The sequence below is a fragment of the Sus scrofa genome, chromosome 5 (assembly GCF_054392235.1).
Source record: "Sus scrofa isolate SSC_HxYL_T2T_F1_AM1 chromosome 5, Sscrofa_HxYL_maternal_Yorkshire_Landrace_v2.0, whole genome shotgun sequence".
In the NCBI taxonomy this organism is placed as follows: domain Eukaryota; kingdom Metazoa; phylum Chordata; class Mammalia; order Artiodactyla; family Suidae; genus Sus; species Sus scrofa.
In genome coordinates, this window is record NC_139387.1 from 35,317,881 (window position 1) to 35,333,681 (window position 15,801).

Consider the following 15,801-nt stretch of genomic DNA (forward strand, 5'->3'; position numbering starts at 1 on the left):
CAGACGTGGCTCGGATCCCTCGTTGCTGTGGCTCTGGTGTAGGCCAGTAGCTACAGCTCCGATTAGACCCCTAGCCTGGGAACCTCCATGTGCTGCAGGAGTGGCCCAAGAAATGGCAAAAAGACCAAAAAAAAAAAAAAAATTATAAGCAAAAGATTCGATTCCATTTTCAGTGCCTAGACTAAATGGAAGCAATTCACTGTCAAGAATATACCCAGTAAGGAAGTACATTCAATTCTGAATGCAACAAACCTATAGTGGGTACTTATAAACAGAAAGTGTGTGTGTGTGTGTGTGTGTGTGTGTGTGTGTGTGAATTTTTACACATTTCATGCACCTTAACTATTAATAAAAAGAAATTTCCATCCTCCGTGCTAGAAGCTTACTTATCCTCCCTGCACCTTTGTAGAAAATACAAAACCAATGTCCTATGAAAAGTCAATCAAAGAGTAACCAAAATAACATAAGAAATAAGTTATTATAGAGAAATATCAGGGATTTTATTAGTAAAAATGTTAGTAAACTTAGCATGTAAATTCTATTCAAAGGTAAAATACAGAGACCGGTTAGGAAATTATTTCAATGGTCCAGGAGAAATAAGATGGAGGTTTAGGCCAGGACACCAGCAATGCAAGTGGTGAGAAGTTGCAAATACCCTTTGGTCTTTAGTAATCAACAGATACACATGGTGATCAATTGCGAGACGATCAGAGCAAAGCTGTCATGAGCCAAACCCTGGAGTCAGACTGACTCAAGACAGCCACTTAGAGATGAATTTCGTGATGTTAGTGGTTATTTACCACTTTTATAAAAATTTGCTATGATTTTTCCCATTAAGACTAAAAATTTACTTTCTGTATTCCTAGAATTATAACCCTTTTTTCAAGAACACCTCCTTTCTTCACCCCCCCACCCCACCCCACCCCACCCCCCGTCTTTGGGCTGCCCAAACCCTCTATCTGTCTCTGGTCATAGAGTTTTTATTTCATTGTAAATTTTGATACAGGCTGCTTAATTTCCCACTGGAAAGATTATACCAATTGATACTCCTGATTTCCTTAAAATTTCACTAATCTTAGCTATTATCATTCTTTCTACATTTGGCCAATCTGATAGATGAAACATTAAGATTCTTTGATACTAGGGATGCTGAACATATTTCTATATATACATTGCCCATTTGTAAATCTTTCCTCATAGGTTACCTGGTCTAGTCCTTTGCCATTTTTCTGTTAGAAAGCTGGTCTTTGTCACTTGACTGGAATACACAAAAATTCTCAGTAGTATCAAATATTGTTTCTGTGTGTGTATTTATACCATTTATCTTGTGCAGATCTTTCATTTCAACATTTTAGCTCTAAACACCTTGTTTCTCCAACTAGACAATAAGTTCTTAATGGGCAGACCTGTTTTATACTGTATCATATGTGATATTTTCTATTTTATATCCCTTACCTAGCACAAACCAAAATATTCATTTTTTCTTTTGGCTGTACCTGTGACATATGGAAGTTCCCAAGCTAGGGGTCAAATCAGAGCTGCAGCTGCCAGCCTGCACCACAGCCACAGCCACACTGGATCTTCAACCCACCGAGTGAGGCCAGACAGTGAACCTACGTCCTCATGGATACAAGTAGTGTTCTTCACCCACGGAGCCACAACTGGAACTCCAGACCAAAGGTGGTTTTTTGTTTTGTTTTTTGATTTTTTTTTTTTTTTTGTCTTTTTGTCTTTTCTAGGGCCGCACCCAAGGCATATGGAGGTTCCCAGGCCAGGGGTCTAATCGGAGCGGCAGCAACCAGCCTACACCACAGCCACAGCAACGCAGGATCCAAGCTGCGTCTGCAACCTACACCACAGCTCACGGCAACGCCAGATCCTTAACCCACGGAGCAAGGCCAGAGATCAAACCCGCAACCTCATGGTTCCTAGTTGGATTCATTAACCACTGAGCCACGATGGGAACTCCAGACAAAACTATTTTAAATAAGCAATACTTAAAACAAAATCTAAACTTCTTACACTACCACCCACTGGCACCAGCAGTTCTTGTACAGTTTGAACAGCTAAGTCCATTCAAAATCAACAGGAGTTAAATACAGCTCCTCACTGGATGTGTCACATGTCTGACCAAAAAAAAAATATATATATATTCTCTTGCTTTTAAATGAATGTCTGAAGACTTGGGTCTTTATCATTTCCACTTACCCTCACTCTTCTTGAACTCTTCGATACCTCCTCCATATTCTTATTTTTTCTCTTTTGTCCAATCCTTAGATGTTTAAAACTCATATACACACATACGTACGTTTAAGTTATGAACCTTGGAGTTAATGAGAAATCTGAGAAACAAATTCTATGTTCTGAACTGAATATAAACTGTGGCTAATTCTGACCTCCACTGAATATAAACTGTAGCTAATTTTAAATATATGATTGAAAATACAATTTCAGAAACAGAAGCGGGTTGCTATTTATAAGGGATATCAATGGACGGCTCCCAGAGAAAGAGTCCTCAATTTTGGTGCAATTATGAAAAAGAAAAACATAAACATTAACATTTCCAAATCTGCCATGCTCAAGATCAGGTCAAGTTTTCATCAAACTGTATCACCCAGCCTACAAAATTTTAGTTTTTTTCAGGATAAAATTATCTTAAGAAAAGTTCTGGGAGTTCCCATCATGGTGCAGTGGAAACGAATCCAACTAGGAACCATGAGGTTGCAAGTTCGATCCCCGGCATCGCTCAGTGGGTTAAGGATCTGGCCGTGAGCTGTGGTGTAGGTCGCAGACGTGGCTCAGATCCTGTGTTGCTATGGCTCTGGCGTAGGCCAGCAGCTGTAGCTCAGATTAGACCCCTAGCCTGGGAACCTCCATATGCTGCAGGTGCAGCCCTAAAAAGACAAAAAGACAAAAAAAAAAAAAAAGAAAGAAAAGAAAAAAGAAAAGTTCTGAGCATCCATTAACTTCTATAACATATCTTTCCAACTTTTTAAAATGTAAAAATAAATGTATCAGAAAAGGACACAAATGATTAAAAGGAAAATTGTCAAATGTTCACAAAATGAATCCTCATCAACTCCCAGGTTGTAAAACAGAGCACTGTCAGAAGCTGAGAAGACCCACCATGTTTGCTCCAAGTCACCACATCTCCCCAAAGTATCCCTCTATTTTGACTTTTAAAACCAAACATTAGTTTTGCCTATGTTTAAACTTGTGGGAATCCTCCAATATATACTTTTTTGCACCTGGCTTTTTTTTCCCATAATTACGTTGCTGCGTGTAACAGTCATAGCTCAAATACTCAAGTTTTGTAACGTGTCATTAAAGAATGCCTTCCTCAGCCACTAGAGTTAGTTCCAGAGTTGTGACTCTTAATAAAGCTTTACCTTCTTCTATTAGACTTTAAATCCAAAGCCAGAAACTATGTCAAAAAGAGTAAACAGATTCGATCTGAGGAATAGGGAATACGATTTTTTTGACCAGGTGAAGTATATCATTGCACATACAAAGAAAGCAAAGACCTTTTATTACACTGGGAAAAAAAGTAATAATAATGTACTATATTCAAAAATTTTTGAAAGTTTGATTTAAAAGCACTCATACAGAAATACACTGCATTTTGACTGTGGACCAAATCAAAGCACATACATCAAAATTATATGATTTTGATGAACCTACTTTTTTTTTTTTTTTTTTTTTTTTTTTTATAGGGCCTCAACCGCAGCATATGGAAGTTCCCAGGCTAGGGGTCAAATCGGAGCTGTAGCTGCTAGTCTACACCACAGCCTCAGCAACGCCAGATCTGAGCCACGTCTGCGACCTAGGCCACAGCTCACGGCAATGCCAGATCCTTAACCCAGTGAACGAGGCCAGAGATTGAATCCGAATCCTCAGGGATACTAGTCAGGTTCTTAACCTGCTGAGCCACAACAGGAACTCATGATATACCTACTTTTGACTGTATCATTTGAAACTGACCGCTCTCCCCCCCATCAGCCCCTGTCTTTGGGTAATTATGTCAACACCTCCAAACTGGTCATATTTTTCCCAAAGAGGCAATGCAACCGCGCGAGGGACAGTGTCCCTGTGACCACACTTCTGCATTTCCTTCTTTCCTCTGTCTCAGGCCAGCTGCTTTCTATTTTCCCCCCAAACATTAAATGCTACTTGATTAAAGCCAAAAAGAGAAGCTTCTGCCTCAAAAGCTGAGATAAAAAGTAAACAAAGCCAACTAAAGAAAAATACCAAAACGCTTTTCAAAGTGCTGCATTTCCCCTGGACTGTTCATTTATCTCTTGTGCAATGACATTTTCACTTTCCCTTACTTGATCTGACTTCTAACCAAGTTCATTCTGAAATTACAGGAAGCTAAGCCTTTGAAATTTTTATCTGCAGCTTTCAGGATCCACGGGGACAAATGGCAACGTGGTCGACCGTGACGGGGCCACAGCTCAAGCCCGCGGAGGCTGGCCAGCTCGATGCCTTGGGCAGCATGCCTCAGCCCCTGTGCTGGGTCAGTACTTTATACCATCTGGCTTGCTGCCCCAGGATATATGATTTACTAAACCTGCTGCGATCCCATGTGTGACTCTTCCCAAGGAATTAAAGACAAAAGACATGGCTCTCCCTAAACCCATCCATCTCAGACATTTTGATACCTGTGATGCCACCTGAGGAGTCACACAACATCCCCAAGGGCTACAAAGCCTCTCTTCTGTTAAAAAGAAAAAAGCAAAACAAAATAACAACCTGTCCTCTTGCAGGTACCATCACCACTAAATAATTCTGCAATTCCTTCTGCTTTTCTTGCTTTTCTATGAATTCATACATTTGGGGAAGTATGAATTGCTTGAATAGCTCTGGGTGAACGGTGACTTGCCCATAACCTAGTGTATGTGGCACCAGCCCACACCAGCCAGCACGAAAGAATTCGCCTGTGTTCCAGCTCCCGTCTGTTTGCCTGAGCTCACTGAAACATCTCCCAACACCTCTGAAGGTTCCAAATCCCAGTCTTGTTACAGCTGAATCGTACCTCCCAGAAAGATACGTTCCTGTACCTACGAATGTGAGTGTGACCTGACTTAAAAGGTCACCTGTGAATATGACCTTATTTGGAAACAGGGGCTTTTGAAAATGTGATCAAATTAAGGGGAAGTCATTAAGGTAAGCCCTAACCCCATAAGATAGGTGTCCTCGTAAGAACACAAGGCCCACGTATATATATGTATAACTGGGTCATGTTGCTGTACAGTAGAAATTGACAGAACATTGTAAATCCACTATAATAATGTTTTTAAATAAAAAAATTTTTTTAATTAAAAAAAAAAAAAAAAGAGGAAAAGGCCCTGTGAAAACAGAGATTGTACGCAGGGGAGATCACCACGGGATAAGGCAGGCAGAGACGGGAAGTAGAGCAGCAGTAGGTCAAAGGACACTGGAGACGGAAGGCCAATATCAGAAGCTAGGAAGAGGCAAGACAGGATTCTATCTCAGAGGGAGGATGGCCCTGCTGTCACCTTGATTTTGGACTTTTAACCACCCTGAACTGTGAGGATAAATTTATGTTGTTTTAAGCCACTCATGGCTATGGCAGCCCAAGGAAACTAATCACACTATGATGTGTATATTAAGTAGAGCACCAGCAAGGCTTCTGCAATACCCGGTCTTTTCCAAGACCCCGGACAGCCAAATCCGAGTAGTCACAATCTGGTATCCTTCACTAGATATGCTCAACTCTCAGTTTGTTATGATGAGATGAAATATAGAAAAAAAAAAAAAAATCAGTCCAGGAGTATCCATCACATCTCATGGCTCAGTGGTAAGGAACCGACAAGTATCCGTGAGGATGCGGGTTCGATCCCTGGCCTCGCTCAGCAGGTTAAGGATCTGGTGTTGCCGTGAGCTGTGGTGTAGGTCACAGACACGGTTCAGATCCCATGTTGCTGTGGCTGTGGTATAGGCTGGTGGCTAAAGTTCTGATTCGACCCCTAGTCTGGGAACTTCCATATTGCCTCAAATTCGGCAATAACCAAAAAAACAAAACAAAACAAAAACAAACCCCACCCCCAAAAAAGTTAATCCATTGGCATTTGAAAAAATTATTTTGTATTTCTATTTCATGGGCATTCTAGAAATTCCCTATGCTGCACGCGCTGCCCTAAAAAGACAAAAAAAAAATTTTCAAAAGGCCTTCTATTCCAATTGAGTTACAGTAAACAAAGGTCCTATTTATGTCAACGAAGCACTTAAGCAGAGAAGGTGACAATGTCAGCAAGTCTTCCTATGCTTAATATGCACAATCTCTAACCAAGAGTTGGCCATTACTGGAGTGGATTCCCAGTGATCACAAGCTTCAAGTGCTCCCTTTCTCTCTCTAAATCCCCTTAGCATCCAGCACATCTTATGATATTTATCAGAGACCACCCTCTATTATAATTATTCGTGCTCGTGTGGTACTTCCCTTTGTGCATGATAAATTCCTTGATGTCAGAACCACATTCTAGGTCTGTCTGGCCCACAGCAACTTCTTTGGTGCTTTGCATAAAGCAGGCCCTCAAAATACATTTGTTGAATGAATAACTGCATAAATATATAATGACCACAGTAGGTGGCTAGTGATTTGACTGTAATAATATGCTGAATTCTAGACATAGATTGATGATTCAATCCACTGAAAGCAACATAAAGGCATTTCACTTCAAGCATCAGTTCTTATCTATTACAAAACCTGTAACTTAGATTGAAGGTTGAAAAGTAGAAAAGAAACAAATGTAGCATTGCAGCAAGGTCCTAAGATAACCTGTCTTTGGTAAGATAGAGGGAAGAAGATAAAGACTCTACTTAAAAGGATAAACAGAAAAACTATAATTTTCAAAGATAAAGGAGACACACACTTTGATCGGTAAAGGTGTTCTAACAGGACATTTGCAGAAAGAATTCAGCTCTGACCAGCCAGAAACAGGTTCTTTACAATTGCCTAGATGGTGAGATGGCTTACTCGAAAAGACGGTAACTTCTAAAAAAGGAAGTAGAGTGCCCAGATTTTATTTAGGCTTCCTAACTCTCAAGCTTAGAATCCAGCTGTCTGGGCTGCAACGTATTATGTGGGGGAAGTTGCTCCTTTTACCTTTGGGAACACTGGATTCGAGCTCCAGCTCCATTACATAATAAGGAAGGAGCTACCACTCATTGGGAATTTACAAAGCACACTTTAAAACTACAGTATCTTACTTAATTTGGACAATAACCCTGTGACTTTGTTGAGGAAATAGGTCAAAGATGCTATTTTACAAGTGGCAAAGATTCACTGGATAGGTGGCAGTTTCAAGACTGGAATCCTGCCATCTCCAAACTCTGTACTCCTTATTCATTCTCTGTGGTAGCAACAGCTACCTGCCTACCCAAGAGCCCTTCCCCACTTCTATAACATCCCAACTCGAGGTATTCAGCCTCTAGGATGAGTTCAATGATTCTCACCTTGTAGTGCTTGTCTAGCCACCCCTCCACCCTCTACCCGCTACCCCCCAATGAGTGTGGACTGGACCTAGTGATGCTTCTAAATAATAGACTAAGGCAAAAATCAGGCAATGTCACTTCCAAAATTAGGTTAAAAAAAAAAAAGACTGGAACTTCCCTTTGGGGGCTACCCTCTCTCCACCCTTGTTCCCTCTGAGGGAAGCCAAACACCACGTTGTGACCCAACCTACGGAAGGGCCCTCGCAGCAAGAAACAAAGCAGCTCTGACCAATAGGCAGTGAGGAACTGGGGTCATCAGTCTGACAACTCATTAGGGATTGAATCCTGCCAACAATCACATGAGTGAGCTTAGAGGTAGATTCTCCCCCAGTCAAGTCTTCATATGAAACCACAGCCCCAGACAATGCTTTATGAGAGACTGAGACAGAGGCACCCAGCTAAGCCTCTGCCCTGACCCACCAGCAACTGTGAGATAACAATATTCGAGGTTTTTAATCTCTAAGGTAGGAAAACTTGTTTTGCAATGACAGATGACTAAAACCATTGAATGGAACTACTGGAAAAGCTACTATTTTCTTGATAAAAAGGGATAAACTCAGCTATCAGGGGCACTTCACCCTCCCGCTTCTTTCTTCCTGGAACATAGATGGGATGGATGCCCAAAGTTGGAGCCTTCATCTTGTAACCGCGAGCACAAAACCTACACACTAAGAAAGGTAGAGGAGAAGAAGATGAGAAAAGGCTGGGCCCCTTAAGACATCACGAAGCTGCCATCCCAACACTGGAATGACTTTCCTCTTGACATTCTGTTGCAAAAGAAAAAAGAAACCTTCTTTGAGTCTTGTTATTTACAGTCAAAAGCAATTCTAACTAATTTAATCATTCTTCAGCTTTGGCTGGATGTTCCATTTTCTCTGTAAAATTGAAGGTGAATAACAACAGCCTCCCTTTCTACCCAAACAGGTGTGTTGAAGTGCTTTGTTCTCATAAAATGTAAAATAAAAACCAAGCATCACTGTTATTCTTATTTTAAGAAATTAAAATATTATTAACACTTAATATCAAGACCAGGAATATTACTGATGATAAAGAGATACATTAAAATAATTAACTAGCAATATTTTTAGTTTACTGATAAATTTTCGAAAATTAAGATACATGTGGGACAATTATTTTCATAATCACATTATAAAAATGTATTTAATACTAACAATAAAACCAATATGAAATGTTAAGGCTCTCTCATATGGATTTGACGAAGTTGTTTCTATGTTTTCAAAATAATTCACCAAAAAAATGAGAATGATAAGCCCAATAACTAGCAAATTAAATTCGATACCTATATGTCATCACCCAGCATCATCACCGTAACCAACGCATATGCTGCATGAAGAAAGTAAACAGCACTGCCCTAGGCAGTTGCAACTGCAGCTGAGCAGGACCCTGTGGCCTTCCCAGAGGGAACCCCCACTCACGTCCTCCACCTGCCTTTTTATTTATAGGAAAACTTTAATCAAAGAACCAATTTCATCAGGGAAGTGAAAAAATACAAAGAAAAAAGAAGATGGTAATAAATTCAGCCATTCAGCAAAGGGCCTTCGGTTCTTCAAAGACTATAGCCAATATTCTGCGCCATGCCCTTGGAGCTGTTTTGCAGGTGCTGAAGCCCCTACCAGCTGGAAAAAAGTCAACTGCATGCTGCCCACAAGCATGTAGGCTGCAGACCAGTTGGAACCAGAAGGTTGATGATGCTGACTTCCAACAACCTCACCACCCACCAATCAGGAAAATGTCCATAAGCCGATCACTACCTGCTCCTCATTACTCCATCTGAGGGGGCGGGGGCAGAGTCCTTGAGGCACCAGCCTGTTGTATTCCCTTCTTTGCCTGGCAATTAAAGCTACATTTTCTGTTGCGTCCAACTCTGTCAATGCGTTTCTATTTGGCCTCGGTGTACAGAGGCAGCCAATATTTTGGCCACACTATCTAGGTTATACTTAATGGTGTAACCTGGGAAGTACCCTGGTGTCTTTGTTTTTGCACAACGGGCTGTCTACTTTCAAATCAAACTCCAAGCAGGAAGCACCTCTTCCCATCAAGGGAAATTTAAGACCCAGCTCCTATCTTTGCGGCACACGGAAGACATCGATTACAGCAAAGAAAACACAGATGGGGATGTTCAGGCTGGAGATACAGCATTGCATGAACACAGCCAGCAATTTGCAGAACAAACTCACTCGAAGCAAAGCCACACTTAGAAATCTACAGATCAATCAAGACTATACTTAAAGACTATATTGCAAGAGCATAAGCAGAGAGGAAGAAAACAGTTATAATGAGCCTCCAGCAAAAAAGCAGACATCTCAGCAAATGCTAAAGCACAGGGAAGCTCTAGCCTGGACCCAAATCATTTCCGTGACCCCACTCATTAAAGACTCTCACCAGGGCTCCTAACGAATGAGAAACCTGGGATTAATATCAAAAATCATTAGGTGGCATTTAAAATTTATCATAAGTAAGAAAAGTAGAAAGCTATGAAATAGTCATAATAAGCTGTGGGTTCAAGTGCTCTCAACAAATCTTTGAATTGTCTTCACAAAGCATTGGAATGAAAATGGTGATAGTACCTAACACTTATTGAGTGCTTACTATGTGCCAAGTGTTATTCTAAATGCTTTACATGGAATAACCCATGCAACCCTCCCCAACATAGATGAAGAAACTAATTTTTCCATAAACTAGGAGGTGATAGAACTGTGTAGATAATCTCCCTCTCAGTTATACTAAAAACACATCCACATATTACTATCTGTTGACTAGATCATGCAGCCTCTATCTTGCCATTGACATCATAATACTGTTTTCCAGTGTAGGCAAACTAAATAAGCAACCCCACTTACAGAAATTTGACGATGAGGACTGGTTTAAGTCTGGGTATGCTGGCCCTGTCTTCTGGTTATCTACTCACAGGAAATAAAATATTTCCAAGTATCCCAAACTCGGTGGTTTAAAACTACAGCAATCATTTTAGTTTGGTCATGAATCCACCATCTGGGCAGGATGTGTCTCTGCTCCACTGAGTATCAACCAGGGGGAGCCAATGGCTATTAGGGCATTGGGTGACACTATGCCTGCAGGCTGGAATCACCTGAAAAGCCACTCACTCATTTAGTGGATCGCTGGCTGTCAGAGAGGACCTCAGCTGGGGCAGTCAGCCAATGTACTTACACGTTTCCTTACTGCAGGATGGTTGAATTCCAAGAGGAGGCAACCCCAAAGAAGAAGGTGAAGTCCATGGCATTTTTAGCACTTAGCTTCAGAAGTCACGTGGTATCCCTTCCAACCACAGGTCAAGGCAATCATAAAGGTCTCAGGTTCAAGAGAGGAGACACAGACCCCACCACTCCAGGGAAAGGGTGTCCATGTCATACTGTAAGAACAACTCATGGTAGGAGATATTTTGTAGCAGGCCATCTTCGGGAAACATAATCTGTCACAACAAGGCAATTACAGCTTTTCAAAAGCCAAATATAATGGACCTACCCAAGAAATGAAGGATTAAATAAGCGATGCTGTCAACACCCTAATTAAATACCTCCTGAGTTATTTTTTATATAAAATGTTCACTGCTTAAATTTCCTTCTATTATCAAGCTCCACGACATTTCCATTTATAACTTAATTGTATGTGATCCAATTTCAACTTCCTGGGGACGAAATTGCAGGTTAAATCACCCTTCTAATGGGAAAGGTTAGGGAGACAGGACTGATACCAAGAGAGATTCGAGTTGTTCTAGCATGTAAAACCGGACAAAACGAACACTGCTCCGCAGGCTTCAAAGATAAAAATGTCATTTTCAGTGACACCTACTACCTCTGTAACACTTCGTCCTACCCTAAAAAACACCATAAATCAAAATCTCAGTTCCCTTTACCAAAATGGCATGCCATTTGTAGATCCTTCACTGAGGACACGAGAAAACAACTCCAACACTATAATCCATGGGCTGCTGGTCAATGGTCACAGCAGTTATTGATTTCATTCTGATTACAAGCCCTCAGTAATTTTTATACCTACAATTCAGGGTCATCTTTTTAAATGTGCTGCTTACTTTTTCTCTTCACATCACTTTCTTTCTTCCTTTGTTTTTTGTTTTTTAAGGCAGCACATTTTTGTCTTTTTAGGGCCGCACCCACTGCATATGGATGTTCCCAGGCTAGGGGTTGAATCGGAGCTGTAGCCGTCAGCCCACCACACAGCCACAGCAACATGGGATCCGAGCCGCCTCCGCGACCTACTCCACAGCTCATGGCGATGCCAGATCCTTAACCCACTGAGTGAGGTCAGGGGTCAAACCCACACACCGGCATCCTCCTGGATACCAGTCGGATCCGTTACAGCAGAGCCACAACGGGAACTCCTCTTCATCATCGCTTTCACCCTGAGATAGACTGTTCTCCAGCCTGAGATGCCCTTCCCCCGCCTGGCCTAAATCTTATACATAATCACAAATCTCCATTCCTCTACTCCCTCTGAATCCCTATCCACAATCCACACAAGAGATGCACCTGTGTTGACAAAATTCTGATCTGAAAATGATCTGGACACATATGGAAATTCCACAAAGCTCAGAGACACTGTATAAATGCAGAGACAATACACAAGAGCTCTCCCTATTTAGGGTCTGCTAGGCAAAGAAAGGGTTCAGCAAGAGCATCTGAGCCTTCTGGCTTAACAGGATAAAGCTTACCAGGGGTCAGGAGAAGGTGAGATAGAGTGGAAAAGAGCCGAACTCCCTGGCTGTTTCTAGGAAAGAATGAGGAATAAGACCCTGAGAGGCAGGATATCAAGGGGAACAGGTCGGGGAGGGGAGAAATAGAATTAACTGTCTTCCCCACCAGAATCTGAGTTCTGTGAAAACAAAGGTGGTTATTGGTTTGTTCACAGTGATACCTTCAGCCCTAAAACAGTAACCAACAGGCAGCAGATACTCAACGAGTGTTTGTTGAATGAATGAATGATCCTAATAGATGGTAGCAATCCTAAAGAAACACTGCAATGAGACAGACATGGGAATCCAGGCTTTCGCTCTTTTGATAGCAGACCCTGCCCTTTAAACCTCAGCCCTCTTATCAAAGCTACTCATTCTCCTTCCTCAGAAGTCTTAGCCATTGTGGGATGCTAACTTCCTCCCCTGTCTAGACAGCTGGCAGGGAGAGCTGTGTCTCTCCATCACCAATGAATGTAAAAGTATATCTGCCAAGAGAGAAAAATCTACCCATGTAAAACTCAACAGGTCATCTCTACAGTCCACCTGCAAGTATCCCCAACCTTCAGGAAAGGAACATTGCCTGGAGCATGTTCAGCTGAACTTCCAGAGACAGGGTGGAAAGGCCACAGTGTGGTCACCAAAGCGTGCTACTCTCATAGATCCACTCTCAATGGAAATTAGCAAGGAAGAGGTTTTTCCTGTACTTAAGGTCTTCTTTTTAGAAAACTTCCTCTTTCAGCTCCCCGTTTTTGGCCAGATTTGATGACTGCCCTTGTTTCAAGAATGCCCATCAATAGCACTACAGGTGCATAAAGCCACGAGATGGGCTTTCTCTCTTCTTTTATGGCCTCAGTAAATCTACCTGGATTCCCAAGCCTGCCCCAGCCACTATGTAGCTACCTATGGCCAAGTCATTTAACCTCCAGGGCCTCCGTTTCTTCATTTATTAAACCGGAGATGGGAAATAGATACACTTAACAGCCTCCGCTAGTCACATATTCTTCAAATCAATAAGTAATTAAGAAAGGACTCCAAATAATGATCTTTCTGATGGTATAAAATAATGGTGCTAATTAATCCTTTCTTGTAATCTAATGGTGCCACTTATTTCTTTGACGAATAAATAAGCAAATGTTTACCAGGCCCTCACTCTATGCATAAGCATTGTGCTACTTCTCGGATGTCCCAGAAATTATACTTACGAATGCTATCTATTTAAGTTTTGATCCATGTTTTGGGAATTTCAGGTCCCTGTCCCAAATTCTGACAAACTGTATGGTTTGTACATTTATTTATCTAGTTATTCAAGAGGCAGTTAAAGAGCTGAGTGCTTATTGATTAACTCTCAATAAAGGACAGATTTGACTACTTACAAGGGAAGATGTTTAGTTTTTGAGATGTGCTTAACTTTATGAACTAGACTAATGGATGGGCAAGCTAAGAACCTTCATATATAAATATTTCCAGAAATGAAACAGCATCATAACTACCACTTGCTGAGCACGTACGAAAAACCAGTGCTTTATATTCCTCCTTCAAAACCGCCCTCTAAAAGACAGTACTAGTCCCACAGAACAGACTGCAAAAGAGACAAAAGGCTGTAGAACACTGTACTGTGGATCACACATTCCTGACTCTCACGCCATCATTTCCAAGGGTCAGAGGCAATTTCCAACCCACACTTTAACATTTCTAAATATCTGTAACATTTCTAAATTCTGTGTTGCACTTAAGTTCTGTGTTGCATGCAAACTTGCTGCAGCTTCACAATTAAAATGCAAACTCATTTACTGGAGAATCTCTTTCTTTTTTTTTTTTTTTTTTTTTTGTTAGGGCTACACCTGAGGCACATGGAGGTTCCCAGGCTAGGGGTCGAATCGGAGTTACAGCTGCCAGTCTACACCACAGCCACAGCCACGCCAGATCCGAGCTTCATCTGTGACATACACCACAGCTCATGGCAATGCCAGATCCTTTTTTTTTTTTTTTGGCTTTTTGCCTTTTCTAGGGCCGCTCCCACAGCATATGGAGGTTCCCAGGCCAGGGGTCGAATCGGAGCTGTAGCCACCAGCCTACACCAGAGCCACAGCAACTCAGGATCCAAGCCACATCTGCAAACTACACCACAGCCCACAGCAATGCCGGATCCTTAACCCACTGAGCAAGGGCAGGGATGGAACCCACAACCTCATGGTTCCTAGTCGGATTCGCTAACCACTGAGCCATGACTAGAACTCCTGCAATGCCAGATGCTTAACCCACTAAGCGAGGCCAGGGATTGAACCCGAGTCCACATGGATAATAGGTTCGTTAACCGCTGAGCCACGACAGGAACTTCTTTGTGGTTATCCTGAGGAACTAACTGCAGCAGAGTATGGGAAGTTTTTATTGAAGGAATGCAGTAAGGCTTTCTGCTTTGCTGAAAAGTATCGGATTTGAGAGTTGTCACAGGGAAGATCAGTGTGTCCTTGGGAAGGAGCCATGACCACAGAAATCTTCCCCAAGCAATTAAAGGGTGTCTGATCTGTTTGCCTTCCGGGTTCAGGGCAAGACCCATCTGTTTGTTCACTAATACAAATGGCCTGATGGCAAAATTATCTTCAGTTCCTTAGATGAATACATCTAAATAGGTTACTAGTCATCATTAAAAAGAATACCTTTATCCCACACTTAGAGACTTTTTTTTTTTTTAAAGTTTAATAGGTCAGGTTAAAACACAGCCTTTGTAAAGTTAAGCTTTAAATTGGCTTTGGAACAACAATAAACACTGTCACTACACAAGGAAGACAAATAATGGAAGATATTAGTTTGTTAGTGGGAAATGGAATCCCTGGCTCCAGCATGATCTGGCTGACAGCACCCAAACCTTTAACGGAATTTTAGTTACAACTGGCGAAGTAAATACAATCAGCTCTAGTGATTGTGGCAACGTGGGAGGAAGGGAAGAGAAATATAAATGATTTAAAAGGAATTGCAAATTCCAAGGGAAAAAGCTAAAACTTGCAAATACATGGTTGAATGTTGTTTGGGAGGAGTTCATAAAATTAAAACAAATCAAAGTACTACTGCTAGTTCTAAGATCATTATATCATACCTATTCTTGATTAGCAATATACTATATATATATTTCATTAAAAGGCAGGGTCCATAGCAAGGATGAGGGAAATACTGTCTCAAATTCTGAAAAGTCAGAAACCTAAGGAGATGAGATGTGTTCTTGAAATTGTGGGGAAAGTTGACTAAAGTTGTAAAAAAAAAATAATAATGTATATAATACTTACTAAGGTTCCAACTCGGGGGAAGGTTTGAAAAATATAAAATAAGATAACCTATCATCTACCACTGGAGAGACAGGAAGGAAAAGGAAGGAAACAACTGTTGAATATTCTGTACACCCAACACTGTCCTAGACGCTCTGCAGCCATGAACCATTTAAGCCTCACGACATCTAGACAGTTCTTCCCGTTGTCACATTATTTTCCCAGGGCCGTTCCCATTTTACACTGGGCTCAAACACCTGGGTCATCTTGCCCAGGATCACACAGTAATGT

The 15,801-nt window shown here is 41.4% G+C and overlaps 1 protein-coding gene across 1 annotated transcript in view; it reads right to left on the reverse strand.

The window, feature by feature from the left end:
• The window catches only part of GRIP1 (glutamate receptor interacting protein 1), a 766,103-nt gene that overhangs the window by 663,302 nt on the left and 87,000 nt on the right, over window positions 1–15,801 (reverse strand). The window lies entirely within an intron of this gene.